The sequence below is a fragment of the Stegodyphus dumicola genome, chromosome 11 (genome assembly GCF_044657685.1).
Source record: "Stegodyphus dumicola isolate Sdum_Otavi_A_Nest chromosome 11, ASM4465768v1".
NCBI classification, from domain to species: Eukaryota; Metazoa; Arthropoda; class Arachnida; order Araneae; family Eresidae; genus Stegodyphus; species Stegodyphus dumicola.
This window is the reverse complement of record NC_140778.1, coordinates 11,930,439-11,951,098: the sequence shown is the minus strand read 5'-3', so window position 1 is coordinate 11,951,098 and position 20,660 is coordinate 11,930,439. Positions and strand designations below refer to the sequence as shown.

The window sequence follows — 20,660 nt, the reverse complement described above, 5'->3', positions numbered from 1 at the left end:
ACTCTAATATTTCTGTGTTAATGGATTTAAATTTTTTACTACCTTCCAATCATGAAGATCAGCTTAATTTCCAAATATATTGGACAAATTTCAAAATATTCGAATATACTTTTTAACTGACTTTTGTTTACTACCAGATATAAAATATTTCATCATAGTCATTGTTCTATGATAATTTTTCTAAAATTATAAAAACATTTGTTGATGTCGACGAGAATACGAAAATATGTTGGTTTTCTGCCATAATTATCTGATTAAATTTTGAAATTAAAGTAACTTTTGCAATGTGTGGAACTTACATCACTTGCAAGGAAAGCTGCTAGTTAAATTCTCGACTTAATGAAAAATTTTAAAATTAACACCTCCGTTTTTGATTAACTATTAAACTATTACCGTATAAAAGCCAAAAAGTCTCTGCAGTGAATGTGTTGTAAATTGTAAAGTGCCTAGTAAAACATTTTTAATTTTTGGTCGATGGATTAATCAAAACAAAATGTTTTTTGTACGTTTACTTTTTTATCATCTCACTTGACTTATGGATCTGCACACAGTAGACTTTAGGCTGGAGATCTTTCCGCTTCTCCATATGTTGTCCCACAGCACTATTTCTCTCAAGGACGAAATCACTTTTTCCCCTCAAAGTACTCTTCCTCAAAGTATGCCCTGCAGTCCAAAAAACGTATGTAACCAATCAAATCCTGAAATTACTGACGTCCGGCTGACTCTGACCTCAGTCATTCTTAAAGAAGAACGATTCGAAAGACCGGGGTTTGAGGTCCAAGAACACCGCTAAAATTATTCCACATCGAAGGGAAGTATTGATGTCTTTGTTTTATCCGCTCTACTAAAAGTGTAAGTATGCATATTTTCACATTTTTAATCGTATTTTTAATAACGAAAGTTTGCTAAAATTGTTTTGTATATGTCTAAAATCTTCCAAATGCTATAATCTTGTTGATCTCAAACTTATAGCTGCCAACTCAAGTTTTCAACTCAGTCCCAGTTTTTCATCACATCTCAAGGTAAATTACCGAATCTCGAGATTTTAAAGTCTCGAAATTTAAATCTTTACTAAAGAAAATTTTTCCCAGCAAAAAAAAAAAAAAAAAAAAAAAAAAAAAAAAAAACGAAATTTATGAAAATAATGAAATTTTTAATTAGGCGAATTGTATTCGTCCACCTGTAATGATTTTCATAATAAATTTTCTTGTTAAACTTTATTTCAAAAAACTGTATTTTTTATTAATTTTATTGACCTTAATAAATTTTTCTTATCGGATTTCTTTTAATCTGAGTTGTTTTAATCTGCTGTAGACATCAGTAGATTTTTATGTGAAGATTTAGGCAATGTTTAATTAGTTAATTTTCGTGTTTAATTTTGTTTACTTTAGTACCTGGCATATTACTAATTTTATCTAGTGTTATTATGTATGTTAATTATTAATTTCACATGCATCGTATATTTAAAAATACTTTGATAAATAAAAGCTTTGCTTCACTACTGAAGATTTCCTCAGCATAAAAAACCGAGGAAATAAAAAAAAAAATGAAATTAGTAAAGAGCATAAATTTTAGACTATCTAATAAAATGCTAATGCATCTTACATCAAAATTGAATTACAAGTACTATAGTAACCTGAACCATCATGCATCATAAACTGAATCAAAGCGAGTTTGGAATTTCTTTGAAATGGTATAAACTCGCAGAGTGAAAAACCTTTCATTTTTCTAGAGCAAACCCGTCTTTAAAGAAAATCTCCCGTCTTTTAAGATTTTCCAAGGCTGGAAGCTATGATCTGCATGCATATACGATTGTGTTTATGGCTTTAGAAATACAATTTTTATACTATTCAAATATAGTACTGGTATTTTATGCATGTACTGTTTTCATTAAATTGTAAAGAAAAATTAAAACAGATTTAATCTTTCTTTTTTTAATTAAGAAAATTAGATATCTTATATTTACACAAGCAATGAAATAGACATTTTTTTATTATTTAGAGTTAAAAACTGAAATTTTGGGTAGTTTTTTTAACTTTTTGATAACTATTTTAGAGCAGTTTAAGTTCTCCAGCTAAAGCAGCAATAAATAAATAAACAAATAAATAAGTAAAAATTTGAACTTTCAATAAATCACTGGAACTGCACTAGAGCGATGTAAATGAAATATCTTCATCTCACATTGGTCTAAGACATTACGTACCAAGCGAATTTAGTCTTAAACCTAGAATGCTTTAAGAAATACAGAGTTGGAAGGCAACAAAGTTTCATTTATTTCTTTTATACACTAGGCCTGTTGTTATGAATTCAATTTTACCATCTGCTATGTACAACAACTTTCTTTTACTACATGTGGAAATTTTTATTTTAATAAAGCCTTCAGATATTGCTTTCTCTAATGATGCATTTGCAGAAAATGATTTAAGAGCTTTTGTTAAACACAGTATTCGATTAAATGGGAAAATATTTATTTAATAATTTATTTAATAATGTATAATGTTCTATCTTTGATTCATTTAATAAATGATGTTCAAATATTTGGGCCTCTTGACACTTTTTGCTGAAAACATTTGAACTTTTGGGGGGAACTGAAAAATATGCTTTGTGCTCTTTCAAAACCTTTGCAGCAGCTTGCACGCAGATATTCTTAACAAACACGTTTTGAGGAAGAAAAGGAATCAATAAATGAAATTAGCAAAATATATCATTTCAACTCTCAGAATTTAAGATATCTGCTGACACTGGTGATAATTGTTGTTTGTTTATAGACAAATCAGTTCTAATAATCAAATATCTGTTAGAAAATTCATCGGAAAAAGAAATTGTTTTTTTACAGATTTAATAAACAAAAAGAATTTTAGTCATCCTTTCAGTTCTCTAAATTTAGGTGTCATTATAATTTCAGAACTATCAATAAATTTAGAATCTACATCAGTGGAATCTGTTAACTGTATATATATGCTAGTGGCATATAGGGATTATTATGTTTGTTATCCATTATGTTTTTAATCAGGTGTACTAACAGAGTTTCCCTCACCTAGAAAATTTTAGACTGCCATGGAAAATACAAAATATATTCAGAAAGTCAGGGAGGAATTTTCCCAGAATGTCAGGAAGGTTGAGTTCGTATAAGACAAGCTATTTTAATGTTGATAATTAACTACATATAAAGTAAGATTACTTCAATTCAGTCTCAGAACATTTACGGATTTATTTCATTACATTCACAGAAAATGGCATTTAGCGTTGTACATTTGCTAATGACCGATGAAGTGGCTGTCGTCCAGGCAAATGAGTGTCAGATGATAAAAAGGGACATGTAACTGGCCTTCGTATAAAGAAAAAAGTCACATGAAAAGAGCAATTCTGGAACACAGAGAACCAGATACATCCTGAGAGAATTTTTAAATTGTTGTCCTGGGAGAATATTGTAAGTATTCTGCAAATAATTTTTACGTCTGTTTTCCCAAATTAATTTAATTGGTAGGAAGTTTTTCGAGAACATAAAATTGAAATAATTTGTTTTCTGAATTGAAACATTGAAATTTTAAAAAAATGTCTTGATGCGTAGGAAAATGTATTAAGCATACTTTAATTTTTCTAAAAAAATATTATTTATTCTTATTCTCTCTAATTAATGGTGCTCATATTATATCAGCTTATGTTTTAATAGTTTCGCTCCGAAATAAATCATATCTACATTCTTAATTACGGTTCATAGTAAGACTCTAATATTCAATATACTTTGCTAGTTTGTGAATTTTAATACCTCTTTAAAAACTTACCCATATATAAAATAATGGATGCTCAAAGGAAGACTGAACGAGAGATTTTAGCCTGCGGATCCATATAAATGTCAAATTCAATTCCATTGAGTGAAGTCATGAATCAGGCTCCAGAATGTTAACACTGTGTTTAAATTTAATTAAAAAACCCCTATCTATATATTTCATTTACAAATCTGAATAAAAATATAATTTCCAATAATAAGATTTGAGTTTTCTATAAGAAATGTTAAAGTGATTAACGATTCTAAACAATAAATATGCTGTTGAGTTGAAAGATGAGACTGTATCTAATGAAAAATGTATGCATTTTTGTAGCTAATTATGCTACAGTTGAATTTAAGTCCAAAAACGGCTTTAAAGACATTGAATTTTAGATTCAGGTTCAGACTTTGAAACACCAAAACAGAAGCGAAAGAGGCCCTGATGCATGTAGAATGTTAATTCTTCGGATGATAAATTAAATACAAAAAGAAACAAAACAGAATTAACTCCTACTAAATTAAATTATAGCTAAATAAAAAGAAATCCCTTTTAATTTTTCCTCATGCGGTAGTGAATGAAATTTTACTACACTTTTTTAAGCTTCTTTACTTAGTTATATTAATTATAGTAGTATGTTAAGATGTTTTTAATTATTTATTTCAGTTTTTTATTTTTTTATAATTAAATCGAAATTATATATTTAATTCCATTATAATAATTTTGCTTGCTGATTATTTTTTTCTTTAACAAAGTTAAATTTTATTTTGAAATTTTGCATTTCAACAATTTCACATTATGAACGTTTGTCTATTATAAGATTTTTGAATTCTACATTTTTCTTTTTCTTGGCGCCTTGTGCTTTATGTCACTGTACTTTTTCAAGTTCTTTTTATAAAAAGTTTGTACTTTACTTTTATAGTACATTTTATATAAAAAAGTTTCTAACTTTCAAATTAACAAAATTTGCTCTTTTCAAAAAAGTGTTGACTTTTTCATATTTTTATATATTGGGTAACTAATTTTGAATCACGTCAAAAATTAACTAGCTATTTAGTCATTTACTTTTATTTTTCAAGAATGTTCATTTCAGAGACACTTAGCGCTATGTTTAATTCCTCAGCATTAACTTTGCTTATTAGCTATTTTTTCACGATCTAAATTAATTAATCTTTTTTTGAATTTCATAAGTTTACTAAGTCCATATTTTCAAAATTTGGCCAGCTTTGCCTTCTCTGTGGTTTTGAATTCCGCATGATTTTTTTTTTTTTTTTTTTTTTTTTTTTTCATGTACATTATGTTATTCCTATTTTCCAAGTTATTAATTTTTAAAAACTTTTTAATTTAAAATTAATAAATATACTTTCACTTATTCTTCAAAATCTTCTAAAGAAGGCGCGTTAAAAAATACTTCAAAAGGCGAGTCTAGTCTATTTTGTCATTTATGTATTCAATTTTGAGTCACGTCGGAGCAAGTGATATCGTGATAAATACTGATTTCAGATACTTGCAGTTTTTATCATTATTTTAATTTGCCTCGTCGGTTGCTAAATGTATAACACTAGCGAAGACTGGGAGTTCGTCTTGGCTTCTATTCCAGACGAACGGTTTTGTTGCGTAGTTGGTTTTCGTGGTTTTCCCATGAGTAGCATGAATACGAGCCAGTTTTCCTTAGAAATTTCTCCACGAATTCATTCCCTCCCTTAGGCAGATATCACTTGTACAATTCGTTATATGAGTATCCTTAAATAATCATTAAATAATTTTTAAACAGTTTTAAATTTTTGGAAAAATTTTAATTTTGAATTAAGGTTTTGGTCTTTTAATTCAAAGGACTCTTTGATTACTTGTACAATTCATCCAGATATAATTTGATGTCTCTGTTTATAATTCTATTTTCTTTCGGCTGTCTTTGACAAAGACCGAAGATATTTTTTAATTCTTTAAATTTCATGCGAACTTTGTTTTATTTATGTATTGATTTAATTTTGCTCCAATTTTGTTTTCCATTTTTTTGATTCATTCTTTTGATTTGTGACTTATTGTTACAGAGTTCATCATTTTAGGTTTATATTAACTCCATTTGTTTGAATTCACATGTCTCTCTGTATGTATATATATATGCAAGGAAGAGGAAAGTTCAAAAGCGATTGCTTAAAAGTACATTTGGAAATTAAAATTTTAAAATCAAAAAATACCTTCACTTCCATTATTTCACTTAATATGATCTTTGAGACTAAATCGCGATTTCAAAATACATAAAAATCATATTCTAACCATATTCTAATCATATTCAAAAAAATTTCAATGATTTTTTTCAAGGATTGTATATTTTTCTTCAAGTGAATTTAACTAAATTCAAATAGTGACATTACAGAGCGTGTTAATTTTGTATTTCAATCTCGAAAATGATTGCTTTAAACGGCGACCATTTCGAGAGCATTTTGACATAACTGACGATATATGAAATTGAAGCGCAATTTGTTGGCGATGTTTGGTGCTAAAAACAATTCTTGACCAATAATCTTCTACAAAATTAATTTTAGTGAGTGTTATAATTTGTTTGCTATTTCACTTTTAAACTTTGAAAAACCGTCAGTCATTTCTAGGGTAACCCATATTGATTTTTTACTTTATATTTATTAATTATATACATATGTATAGATTTATATATATCCGTCGATCTGTTTTTTTATATGTGTTAACTTTTCACATATCACATCGATAAGATTAGTTTTTAGTGCATTCACATGTTTTCCAACATTGATTTTAACAGTTTTATTTCGCGTGTAGGCTGTTTTTTCACCTTTTCATGTTAATATTTTTTTAAAAATTACTTCCATGTTAATATTTTGAAAAATACTGCGTTTAACTATTTTATGGAGCCACAGCTCCTGGTAACTTTTTAGCAAGCTCACTAGAATATTTCTTCCTATATTTTTGCAGCATTTTGCGCAAAAAAATAAGATATTTTAAGACGAATAGGTCTTACGTCAAATTACTTGTTAGCTTTTCAATTTCTATTTCAATTTATATATATATATATATATATATATTAATTTATCTCCCAAACAGTATTGATTAATTTATTATATTATCTCCCAAGTTCAATTAAAGTAGAACCATTTTAAAAGTGTGCATCCATACTGGCAAGCCATATTCCGAAAGATGTCTTGAAGCAATTTGAAAGCAAAAAGTTAACAATGTTTTAACGGGGACTGGAGTTAAATCATCACGAAGAATAATATTTCAATTGCAAAAGGAAAAATTAAAACATTCGCACTAAATGGATTTAAGTTCATACAACATTATATATATATATATATTAATATATATGGCATTGCTTATTAAAAGTTCTTTGTGGTTAAAATTGATCAGATCTATTTTAGTAGAATCTAATGAGTAAGTATTATGTTGCGCTTCTTGTAGTTGTTCTCCATCACAGGTTTAAAATCATAAGCACTCATTAAATGAATCATGAAATAGCTTTAGCACTACTGTTATATTAATAGATGTAATTGTTGCCCCAAAATTTGGCTACTCGACTTTCCTGAAGTCTATTGCTCTAAAAAAAGAAAAGTCTATAGTAAAATGCTTTATTCAATTTAAAACAAGGGTGCCAAAATTCCTAAATACATATTTGTAGGAATGGATAGAATTACATATTAAACGTTTTTCTCATTTACACATTTCTCCATTTACGCTGACAAATTTTCATGACTAAATACTACTTCACTTTTTGTTAAGATTATTTCCCGTTTAATTAGATACCTGCGCAAATTTAATACAAATAAAGCACATTTAACAACATACAATGACACAATTCTAACTAATCAATGCACTAATCTCTAATATTAAATTGAATTTACATTGCAATTTGATTTTAAATTAATTGTAAATCTCTCATATTAAGTTAAATTTTAATTTGAATGAAACACTAGGATAAAAAGTTATTCTGATTACTGAAATGTATTCATATATGCAAAATGTAAATGGCAAATAATATTTCAAATCAAATTTCTCAATTTTATATTTATACTTATTATATGTATAATAAATTTTAAAATATTTAGGGAGTCATTGTAATATATTTTTGCTTGTGAGTCAAAGTTGTATTTAATTTCCTTAACATTCGTATTAAAATACATATATAGTGTGTATATACATACACACATATATATGTATATATATAATAATTTATTTCCTTAACAATATTGATTAATTGATTATATTATCTCCTAAGTTTAATTAAACTAGAATTATTTTAAAAGAGTATATATATATATATATGTAAAACATTTATCTTTACATGCATATGCACATGTAGTTAAATTTTTATCATAATTGCACTGTATTCTGTTATTTTAATATAAGCATTTCAAGGTGACAGTATCCATGCTCCTTATTTTCGTTCGTAACATATATGTTGCCATCCCTTCAATGAAATAATTTTTTCTACTCCATGACTGTAACTCATATGAACCTTTAAGTGTGGTACTAAAATAAAAGGAAAATAGGAAAAACGAAAATCTTTTGCAGCACATGTTACCCTTGTTCACTAGAGAAACTAAATGGGGAAATAGCTACTTGAAAGAAACACAATTCGACATTTTTTGTTTGTAATATTTCATAATTTTATGACCATTTCATTCTTTTCAAATATTTTAACTAGACCAGCATTTCATGATTTAAATAATCATTTTCGTTTCTTTTCTGGCAAGGAAACAAATTTCATTTTTTTTATTGTTTATTATGCTATCTGAGAATGCCAAAAAATGAGGTATTTGGATTGCAAACCTCAAAATCTTTAACAAAAAATATCTGTTAAAAAATCCTTTTTCTTAATTCCATTACGCCCACCAGCGGCCGAGCGGTAAAGTCGCTAAGCACTGGTAGTTCGGTCCGAGGTTCGAATCCCGCGAGCGGGCTGGCTGCATGGGCATTTTTGTGGTTTTCCCCATGTGTAACGTGTATACGAGCCAGTTTCCCTTAGAAAGTCCTCCACAAAGGCATCCCTCCCCTTAGGCAGAAAGCCCTAGTGTGCTTTGCCATAATTAAATACACCACACACTTAATTCTATTACATTTTTAGTTCCCGTTTTCTAAATAACAGTTCAATTTGCAATTATCTAATTTTTGAAAAATTGAAATTTATCTAAAATTTTGATTTTTTTAAAATCAACTCTAACGGCGAAATCTCAAATTGAAGCATTATTCAATAGTACTATTTCAAGATAACATATTTTTACATTAAATCGACCACATAGGATGAAACAGCATTGCTTTTATTAAAGTTTGAGAAACTTTATTATTTCTTGATTATTTAATTTTTTTTTTTTTTTTTTTTTTTTTTTTTTTTTAATTCTTTTAGGTGCTTTCAAAGAAAATCGGGCCACCAGAGAGGTACCTTGCAATATTATTGAAAATATTATAAAAGACTGGTTGAAAAGTGTTTCATTTAGAGAAAAGTATCATAAACAAAAAGGAAAATGTACAACAGAAGGAAGTTTGTAAACAATGGAATAAAAAAATTTGTGTATTAGCTTGTACGAAAATACTGTAATTAAAGTTATTAATTGTTCAGTTTGTTTCCTAACTTTCATGAAGACTTGGATTGGTAGAGGATACTTAGCTTAAGCAAATATTGTATCTTATACATTGTACTACTGACTATGAAAATAATTAGTTCATTGAATTTGAATGTTTGATTCTAGCAGAGAAATTTATTACATGAATATGCAATATGGAAATTAATTTCATTACATTTCCTTTAATACTTTTAATTTTGCTTTAAAATTTTATGAAATAATATAAAACTATCAGTTTATAGATTATGGGAATTTAATGAATTCCTAGTAGCTGAATTAAATTAAAACCTTTTGCAATAAATGCTTCAAATTTTAAATTATGACAATAATTATATTTTAACTGAAAATTGCTTGTTAAGAACCTTATCCATTGACTGGACCATTCACTGAACTAATTTTATAAATCAAATTTATGGCAAAATAATGAATTTGTGAAAGATATATGTCATTTTATTTGTTCATTAACTTTCAAAATACGCCTTCTAACTTTATAAAAAAATTACGCGGACAAAAGTAATTTTAACAGAGAACTGTTTAGTACAGTTAAATTGCTTGTAAACAGAACACAAGAAAAAATATTTATTATTTTTAAAATTTGCATACATTTAAATGTAAACTTTAAAATTTATTTTAATGACAAGAAATATCCAAGCATTCACTTTAAATTCCCATCATCCTGATGCTTTTAGTCTACTGCAATGACAAAAACTCTAGACAGTAGTAGTCTCATATAAAGTTTAAGTACAGTTATTGAACTGGCTTATCAGAGCTTATTAGTGTTGAAAGAAAACAATTTGTTTTTAATTTACTGCAAAAAAGTACCGAGGATTATATTTAATAAGAAATAATTATTTCGTCCAGAATATAATACAGTCTCCCATTAAAATAATTTGGTGTATATGATCACATGAATAAGGTTTCAGAATAAGGTTCTGGCCATATATTAAAAATCGTGATTTGCAGTCTGATTCCTTTTCCTTCCAGTGAGAACAATAACTTAATTTCTTGGTTAATTTATTAAACTTAAAATACATTTCTATCATTAGAACTGTAACAAATCTTGTTTTTATATGTAGTTAATAAGAATGGTGTGTAAAACTTCTATGGGAATGTAAGGTCTAGATAATATTGCATTGGAGGAATTGCATGTAAATGTAGAGAAAAAGTGTAATGTTTCATTAATAAATGGCATGTATGTAATGAACTAAGAGAATACAAAAAAATAATAGAATTTTAATTTTGATGCACATATAAAGCATAACATATATCTGTAAATGTAACATTTCAGGCTCAACTCTTCAAACAGATAATGTCTTTTCCAGAAAATTGCAGTGTTCTCTTCCGTTAAAGAAATGTAAATTATTATATGAATTCACTATTTGGAAACTAAGTTTCGCATTAGACGCAAGTATTACAAACACAAATATTTCATGTACTGTTGTCCTTCAGAGTCTGTACATATAGACCGGATTCAGAACGTTCTAGTTAGATGTAACTCAAAACGTTCTAGTTAAATGTGATTCAGAACGTTCTTTGCATGTTATACAGAAGTGTTAACAGTACAAGTATTTGACGTGGTATTGCTCGTCATAAACCTTTAATCTATAGACGACATTCAAAACGTCTGCCCAAACGTTAAGAGAACGTTCTGCCAACACGTTATAGAAACTTTCAAAGAACGTTATATAAAATTATTACTAGTACCACATTTTGACGTTCTATTGTCCATTAATGAACTACATCTTACAGACGTAATTCAGAACGTTTTGCCTGAACGTTAAAGAAACGTTCTGCTAGAACGTTGAAGGAACGTTCTGTTAGAAGGTAACGGAGCTTCCATATAACGTTCAAGGGACGTTTTATAAAATTGTTAGTAACACCATTTTTTGACGTTCTACTACCCGTTATTGAACTGTAACATACTGACGTGATTCACCACGTTCTGCCTGAACGTTAAAGGAACGTTCTGTTAGAACGTTAGAAGAACATTCATAGAACGTTATAAAAAAGTGATAGTAGTACCACTTTTGACGTACTACTGTCCGTTATTGTACTGCAATACATAGACGTGGTTCAGAACGTTCAGGTAAAACGCGCCAAAAACGTTATACTAGAACGTTAATGACACGTTGCATGAAAGTGTTACAAACACAAGTATTTGACGTGTTATTGCCCGTCTTAGAACTGTAACATGTAGACGGCATTTTGAACGTTCTGGTTGAACGTTCCCGACACGTTTGTGAAGCACTTGCTCTGAACGTTCTTGTGCTAGTTGGGTGTCTATGCCTTAGCTCTCGGAAGAGGCATTGGCCTGTAACGGCCTTTACGAATATAATATTCTTGATTCTTTAGGCTTGAAGAATCAAAGAAGTTGAATTCAATAATATGGAAAATAATTGTGCTCATGCTGTGCTAGAACTCAGAGATTATAAGAGACGGAGGCTCCAGTACCACCTAAGGAAATGTTCACTTTCTAGATTCAGTTTCTTTCTCTAAAATGTTTCACATGTCTGTTGCTTTTATTTTTTTCGCGATGAAAAAATCGGTTAAATGCAAAAGCTTTACCTGTTGGTACCCCACTTATTAAAATGGGGAAAAAAGTATACCATATGCGTTTAGATCACTGCCAAGATTGGCTAAAGCTTGTGTTTAGATACGAAAGTGGTCTTTTGTTAATGACGTTATGGCTTTGGAATATCTGCATGGAGTCAGATTGGGTAATCTAGGCATACAGATGTCTAGCTGTAATTCGTTTCTATCCAAAACGTTTAATTTTAATATCTCATTTGCCGTATTATAATTTTCTGAAATCAGTAATAGACCTTCTGCGGAAGTTTCGTTAAATATTGTTAAATAATAAGTACTTCAACCTTTCTACTTCATTTAGAGATTCGTTATCGTGAATAATAGTTTTTAAGTCCAAATATTTTGAGACATGTTTCGGTTACTAAATGTAAAATTTTAATTTGAGCTGAATTTATATCGGATATTCTCGGATTATTTAAAATACCTCGAAGTATCCTGCACTCTAATTTCACGTGAGGCCACTCTTTATATATCTGTTCATGCGTGTTTTGCAAATTAAAATCTTTTCTTTGTAATTTTTAATAGATGTTATGTCCTTTTTAATTGATTCACGTCTGCCGTATCTACTTCTGTTTCTTTATTTTACTGCAACTGATTTCGCTATTTCTCTGTTAATACTAAAAATAGTTTTTCAATCAGTTTAGTATTCGAGGGTGTAAGATTTAGTTATGGTAATAAATTTTGCTGTAGTTGCTTCTTAGCGCCGTGTGCTTTTATATATTCTTCTCAAGTGTATGCATTATCTAACAGGAAAATTTCACGTATCTCTTTTCTTTTTCAAGAAATTCTTTTTTCGTATACTCTATTTTTCTGGAATGTCGGATGTTCCTGAATCATATTTTTGCGGTAACTATTTATATTACCAATCTTTAGATTTAATTCTGAGTATGAAATTTGATGATTCCGGTCGTTATTAACACATGTAAATTTATGCGCAACACAGCCAGAATCATTAGGAGGCTGCACCTTCGGTATTGTTCGGCTTAACATCTTCGTTCTTCGTCTAGAAATTAAGTTATGGAATAACTCCAGAGACAGGACACTCGGAGTACCATCTAACAGCCTGACCTAGCAAATCATAATACTAGAATAAAAACATCCAAACCACATATCACTCTATGGAATCACATCCGTCAGGCTCAACTTGGGATACATCAAAGAATGGTAGAACATCAGGGTAGAAAATATTTAAACTTACCCCAATGGACCAATAAATCTCGTGCAGCTCCGGATAAACCAATAATAATTTAACCGGCCGTTATTGATTTCTTTTATTTTTTTCAAATATATTGAGAACATGAATGAACTTTCTTCGGATCATAATTTGGCAGTGGCGTAGATCAACATTAATTGCTACAGTGCACAACATAAAAGAGGCCTTATTACTAACTGGGCATTATACGCCAAAGGTCTAGACAACGCCGGATACATTTCTAGCACGAGGGATGAATTAGATTAGGGGTTCTCAACCGGTAGTACGCAAGAGAAAAATAGGTGGTACGCAAAGAAGCAAAGTATTTTTAACGATTAAATTCAAAAATTAAAACCCCGACATCTTGATTGAGGTTTTTCTCCAACGCTCCTAAATTTATGCTATCTGAGCTTTATTCAAGCCGCTTATAGACTTTATCAAGGAGACGTACGATCTGTCTGCATGGCAGTTTCCGTTGTTCTTCCATGTTGTACACTTCACAAACATTTTTTTAGCCGTAGACATAACAAAATTTTCCATAAATAATGTTTTTAAAAAGCGTGGTTGAAATGGATGCTGTATTTAATAGGCAATAAAAATAAGTTCGTATAACAAAGATAATTGTATCTTATTAATTCTCTGAGAGTTTTTTTTTTTTTTTTATTTTTTTTTTTTTTATTTTTTAGCATGTCGGCGCTTCCTATGTCGTCATTTCCGGGATCCTATTACTCCATTTTCAATGAGAATCATTTTTTTTTTTTTCATCTCATGGATTTGCTGTCCTTAAGAGTAAGTATTTTGTCTTCTTGTTGCTTTGTATTCCTTACATTTCCACGCGATTTGAGAATATCGTCGTCTGTTTTTGAAGAACTAGTAATATAATGTGCATTTCAATATTTATGTAGAATTGACTAAGCGGAAAAGGGACGGTTCACAAGTGACGGATCCGGGACAGTCTACTAGCACTGAGAATACTGAAGCGAAATTAAAAATGTTTCTAGAAAATATAATGAAAGTTTTTTATCATTTGTATTTGCTTGGAATGGAGACGAAATGGACCCTCAAACTCAATGTGTTGTTTCCGGTGAACTATTATCCAAGCAAAGTATTAAATCATCGTCTCGTAAAGGATATCTTGTATCTAAGCATGCCAGTTTAAAGAATAAATCTTAAGACTATTTTAAGAGGAAATTATCGAAAGGTAAAAATATTACACAAGTAATGAAAGGTCTTGTTACTTCAAGTTAAAAATTTTGAAGTTAGTTACATGGTAAGTCTAAGTATTACTAAGACTGGGCAGACTCACACTATTGGAGAAATCCTTATATTACCAGCAGCTTAAGATATCGTTTTAACATTATTCAACGAAAAGAGGCTAAGGAACTTAATAATATACTTTTATCAAATGATGCAGTAAGTCATTTGATAACAGGTATTAAATGATTTGATTAGCCAATTTATATAACTTAGGAGCCAATCGTTTAGCCACCCTAATTTATTGAGATTTTATATTTGTATTTCCATTCTCTATTTTTATTACTTTATAATTTTTTATTTATTTTTATTCATTTATATTAAATTTATTTTGGCCACAAATGTTAGTGGATTCTGAGTACCGAATGAGTGTACCTTGTTACGTTAAATCAAATAAAATGGCTATTTAAATCTCTTTCTGTACTGTCTGTACTTCAACAGGAGTCTATCAGGTAGGGTTTACTGTGAATGCTCCAGAAAACAACACATAGACTCTACACTGTTGCTTTACACTTTATGTATAAGCAAATTTAAAACTTAAAATTAATTAAATTTACGGGTATAATATATTTCAAAGTTTCCTACTCCAAATTTCTTCGAAGCATATCGTAATTAATTTAAATATTTGAGCTTTTTAAATATCGGAAAACTTTCATTCATTTTCAACTGCAATTTTCGTTCAAAAATGAAAGCAAAAGATCTCTGAGAATAAAAGAATTTTCTATTTAGAAAATTTGTGATAATTATTGATAAATTTAAATAATATTTTGAGGTGCTCCATCCTTCTTTGCTCATGGCACAATTTTACTTTTATCAGAACGTTATAAAAATTTAATGTTCCTTGGGAAGAGATTTAAAAGTAGGAATTTATCTCGGCTAATGTAATATTCCCCATTTCCTCACTAAAAGGTTTTTCCTGCTAAATCCATTTGAGAACTAAAATTAAATAGTCGTTAAGCTACTTGTAAGCTACGTAAGAGTATAACTGCAGCGTAGACCTAGATTTGAGGGCGAAATTAGAAAATGACTGTGCTACTTGTAAGCTATGTAAGAGTTTAACTGTAATATAGACCTAGCAGATGTTTAACTATAAATTAAATTTTGTGTTTATAATTTTTTTTTGAAATTTAAGTACAAGAGAAAACAAACTCATCTTGGTCATCCTACTTCTGTGCCACTCAAACTTGACTCGGAAGCGACGCTTACTGCCGTATCGAAGGGGACGGATACGAAGGGCTGTGAGACCCTCGGACACGCCTCCCTGCGGTATTCCTCTTCAAAATTGGCAGCGAAACTGGGAACAGTCGAAGGGCTACTGTATGCTGCTTAAGTTACCTGCATGCTAACGCCCGAGGTAGCTGGTTAATGTGCAAAGTATCTGTATTCAGTTACCTGTGATGTTACTGTATGCTAACGACAGGCGCAATCTTCACTTGTTGCCACAATGAATTTCGTACGCTTGATCCGATACGGACAACCAAACTAAGCAACAAAAGCAGCTATTTTGAACGCAACAAATCACTGTTTCAAAATCTATATTATATTTTCTATTATAAACCACAAGAATAGCTTAATGAACTTTTATTTTTATCAAACTTCTTTTCTGATTCCAGTTACATAGGTGTTAAGGGCAGAAATTTGTCAAGAGGTTTAAGGTAATTTTGAACGTTAATCCTTAGGTTGAGAGTTCACACATACTTCATCTTTGTAACAAGGTTTACCTCTCTCAAGCGAACTTAGTTTGCAGATTAGGATCTCATGCTATTTGCGCTGTGTCACATTAACCCTCTGAGCGTTTTGACCGGGTTTAGGCGGTCAAGACGGCCTACCTCGAAAGCGTTACGGACGCTTCTAGGCGGTCACTGGAAAAGCGTTCGAAAGCGTTACTGACGGTTCTAGGCGGTCAGTGGTGAAGACCTCGAAAGCGTTATGACCGCCTTAAAGCGGCCGTGCAGATGTCTCCTGCCCCCTTATTTCTGGAACCCTGGAGATCTCTAAATGACAGATCTCAGTAGGAGGGAAAGAGGGTTGCTCTTTTTCGTTTTAGACCGATATGTTTAATCGCCAAGAAAACGCTTGAGCATGTAGTGGTTTATAAACAACAAACGAACGTGGACATTCTTCGCGAAATAAAAAAGTAGCATGTAAGCATGTTTTTTCAATACTCTCTTTAAACAGATAACATTTTCATAAAATAGCCTTTAGTTTTTAAATTGAATGTTCAGAAATATGCGCAATGCTCGTGAATTCAATTAAAAAATAGCATTAGGAAATATTTAAACAAATTTACTTATGGATATATAGATACATAATTAGAACCGACAAGTTATAAGTTTTAATTATTCGAGCGAAACGAATAGCGCATTTAATTACTGCATTTAATTTAATACTGCATTTAATATGAATCATATATAATTACATGTAAAGAATAACATAATTAAGCAATAATTCAAATAAAAATTAGCCACCAACAGTAATTTATAATAAGCGTATTTTGAACGGGTTTATGAAGCATAATCTAATTTGATAGTAAAAATAATAACGGCGAATTATCTATTCATTTTGGAACAATATTCGTGGCTTATACTGGTTTGATGAATTTCTGTTCAAATTCATTTCAAATATTCCATTATTTGAAATGAATTTGTACATTGATTTCAATGCGATTTTTATTAGAAAAAAATTCAATGAGTTTGATTTTCTTACATAATTGTAATTACATTGTTCAACGCAAAATAACTACAAGCAGAAAGGCAAGGGTATGTTAAAATTTCTGTATTTTGCTATATAAATTATTAAAATAACCAACCTACAGCCTAACAACTGAATGTCCGAAATATAACCCGCAACTTTTCTAAAAGTAACAAATTTCAGTTAAAAAAAGCCGCAGTAAATAAATAAAACGAAATACTATTAAGAAAAGAAGCACGAAAATTTATTTTTTTTTATATTTACTTACTTTATTTTTAGTTCAAAGGGGCAATTTGCCCTGAAGGACTTTTAATTTCGCTTTGGCATTTTTCATTGAAAACTATAAACGGCGAATCACTTTTCAAATTGTTGCCGCTAAATATTATCGCTCTGTATTATACTTAAAAAAATTAAATATTGAAGAATCTGCAAGAATGTACGCATGTTTCTCGCATTGTGATAAAACAACGGTACTTAGAGCTATCAAAATTTAAATAACGTAATCTTCCATACAATATGGGCATGTGGAAGCCCTAATTTGAATTTGAAATTTGTATTATTATCGATTTCATATTTTGTAACACTTCAACGAATTTTTGATTAAAAAACTAAACGATTTCAAAGCGAGTAATGTCAACACCGTACGAAAAAAATCCCATTTTTATCTCCAGCGCGAGAGACTCTAAGATACGCTCATTTTAAAATAATTTTGAGATATTGCTGTTGAACTGAACTTTATGGTTTGAGTACGTAGAACATGATATTTAATCAGGTAACACACAAAATGTTAAAAACGCTCCTTTGGATGTAGTTTAAAATCTGAAACCTTTCATATTTTTATTTATTAGTCCAAAGGGGCGCATTAGTATTTAAAACAATAGTTCTTGAGAGACTATTGTTTTAAATACTAATACTGTTCTTGTTTTTGCGATTTTGCGTTGAATCACTATAAACGGCGAAACGCTTTTCAGACTGTTGCCACCAAATGTTAGAGTGCCGCATTACGTTTGAAGTAATTAAATAATGAAAATCTGCGTAAATGTGTGTATATTTCTCGCATTGTGATAAAAAAAAGGTTTGAAAAAAGGCCATCCAAGTTTGAATGACGTAATCCTCCTACGAATATGGGCATGTGGAAGATCAAATTTGAAATTTGGAATTTGTTTTATTATCTATTTCATATTTTGTGAAACTTTAACGAATTTTTGAGTAACAAACTCAACGATTTCAAAGCAAGCAATAGCAACACTCTACGGGGGTGGAAACTTTTTATCTCCAGCGCGCGGAATTGTGTACCGGAAATTCTAAACATATGCTCATTTTAAAATTAATTATCGACATTCCTATTGAACTGAATTTTATGGTGTAAGTGCAAAGAACATGATATTTAATAAATAAAGGTACCATACAAAACGTTAAAGAAATGTCCTTTTGGACGTAATTTAAAATCTGAAACCTGTCAGATTTTTAAAAAAATTTTTATTGTTTTTTGAATGTGTGTTGTTGACGAATGACGCAGTAGTCGTGTATAATCTGAATATATAATAATTATTTGTGCTATTTTTTATTTGAAATGCATAGAATTCTCTAAAATAGTAGCATTCTTAGATTGAATATTGTCTAAGCAGGTGCAATGATATTTTAACTTCATTACCATATCAAATATAGTTTCTTTTTAATTTAAAAACTTCGTCAGCGGTCCGAAGCACCTTTTTGAATTATAGGATGAGTTTTAATAAAATTTGTAGTAGTCCGAATTTTTATAAGTATTCAGAATTACTGAAATAAAAAAAGCTAAACTTTTTAGAATTTCTTTATCAAAGTATCTTAGGCCAGCAAGACCTGATTAGTAAAATCTGGGAAAGGATCTACGATTGTCTAGTAAGAAGTAAAAAAAAAAATACTTTAGGTCTAAGCAGTAAAAAAAAGCTTGTCCCTCTATCGAAAATTGTCACGTATGTTAGAAAAGTTGCAAAACATTAATATTTTAGCTCAAACATGATTTTTTTTTTAAATTTAGTCTCTTGTTTTGGAGATGGTGTTCAAGCATTTTACCATAATTTTATTTTCACATGTTCAGAATTTTTATATTTTTTATTGATCGCTGTGTTTTTAACTTCCATAGCATAAATTAAAGAACTACACATAGCAACTTCAGCCATAAACAGATGACTTAAGAGAAATTTGTTTTGACATATTATGCGAAAGACTAAATAAATATTAAATGCTTTTGCATTTATGTTACATGACAGTAATTAAAAAACAATAACTGTAGATGTGCAAAAACCTGTACTTATAACCAACCTTCTGTATTTTTAAAGAAAGTACAAAATAGTTCAGAATAGCAGATGGCTTTGAGATCATTCAGTAATGTCATCGTAAATATATTCTCTTTACGTTTCGGAGGAACTGCAGTAGTTCAGATTTGTCGTAAAAGAGTAATTACACCCCTGGGGATTGGCGTACTTACAGAACGGAAAAACAAGCTTTGAAACATACTCATAGAAAAGTCCTACCTTTTCTTCGACAGATAAATGACAGATGTGATAATTTGAACACATGCTTTCAATCAGTTGTTTCCTTCTAACAAAGCGTCTTGTGCGGCTAGCAGGATCCTAGCAAAGTCTTGTAATAGTCTCTTGTTTTAAATATGCTGTGTTCGAACTCAAATTCAAAGACAGGCATTTAAAGATTTTATTAATGCTTTTTTTTTTTTTTTACATTCGACGATTCAATATTTGTTAAAAAAATAAACACATAAATAAACTTGCATAGCAGATCAAAATTATGTTGCTGTGGAAATATTTTATCAGCAGTTATTAGTAGTTATAACAGCATAACTAAATAAGCCCAGACACAATAACACGCCGAATAAATACTAATTCAGAAGTCAAACAACAAAAATCAGCGTTATACCTACAAAATTTTCACAGACTGTGAAAATTTTGTAGGTATAACGCTGATTTTTGTTGTTTGACTTCTGAATTAGTAAATAAGCCCATTTCGAAATATGGATGATAATGCATTCATTATTTTTAATCTGAAACAATATCAAGTTGTTATTACTAGATAAAATGGCTTAAAATAAGCTGACACATAATAAGAAAAATTTTTTTAATGAAAATTGGATTCACTTTCTTTCACATAATTTCTGACCATTACTTTACTACATAATAGAAATGTCTCCACGTTCGTTGTTTTTAGTTAGTAATTTTAATTGGGGCTGTTATATAAGAAGGCTATTTATCGTTGTTGTTGTGTTATAGTACTTATTTTATTGTATAATGCAAATTTTGATCAATTGGTTAATTTTATAATGTATAGAGGAACTTCAAAAAGAACAAAAGTAATTTCCACCGTTATAATATGTCCTTAAATGGTTCCCAATAAAAACATAGTTAACTAAGTAGTAATAGTAACATAATAACTAAACATAGTAACTACATTATATTACTTAATTTACTAACCAAATAGCAAAAACATTTCAAATTTGAAATCCATCTTTTTACTAAGTACTTTTTGCAAAGTAACAAAAATTCTAATCCCTTTGTTGTTTAAATTAAAGATAAATAATTTTTTTTT

At 29.6% G+C, this 20,660-nt stretch overlaps 1 long non-coding RNA gene across 1 annotated transcript; it reads left to right on the top strand.

Annotated features, from left to right (window-relative positions):
• The first annotated feature begins 743 nt into the window (after window positions 1-743).
• LOC146993795 (uncharacterized) lies at window positions 744-9,285 on the top strand. The gene is made up of 3 exons (XR_015043807.1): window positions 744-852; window positions 3,231-3,430; window positions 9,139-9,285. It is a non-coding gene; the product is annotated as an uncharacterized LOC146993795 (long non-coding RNA).
• Window positions 9,286-20,660: the final 11,375 nt, after the last annotated feature.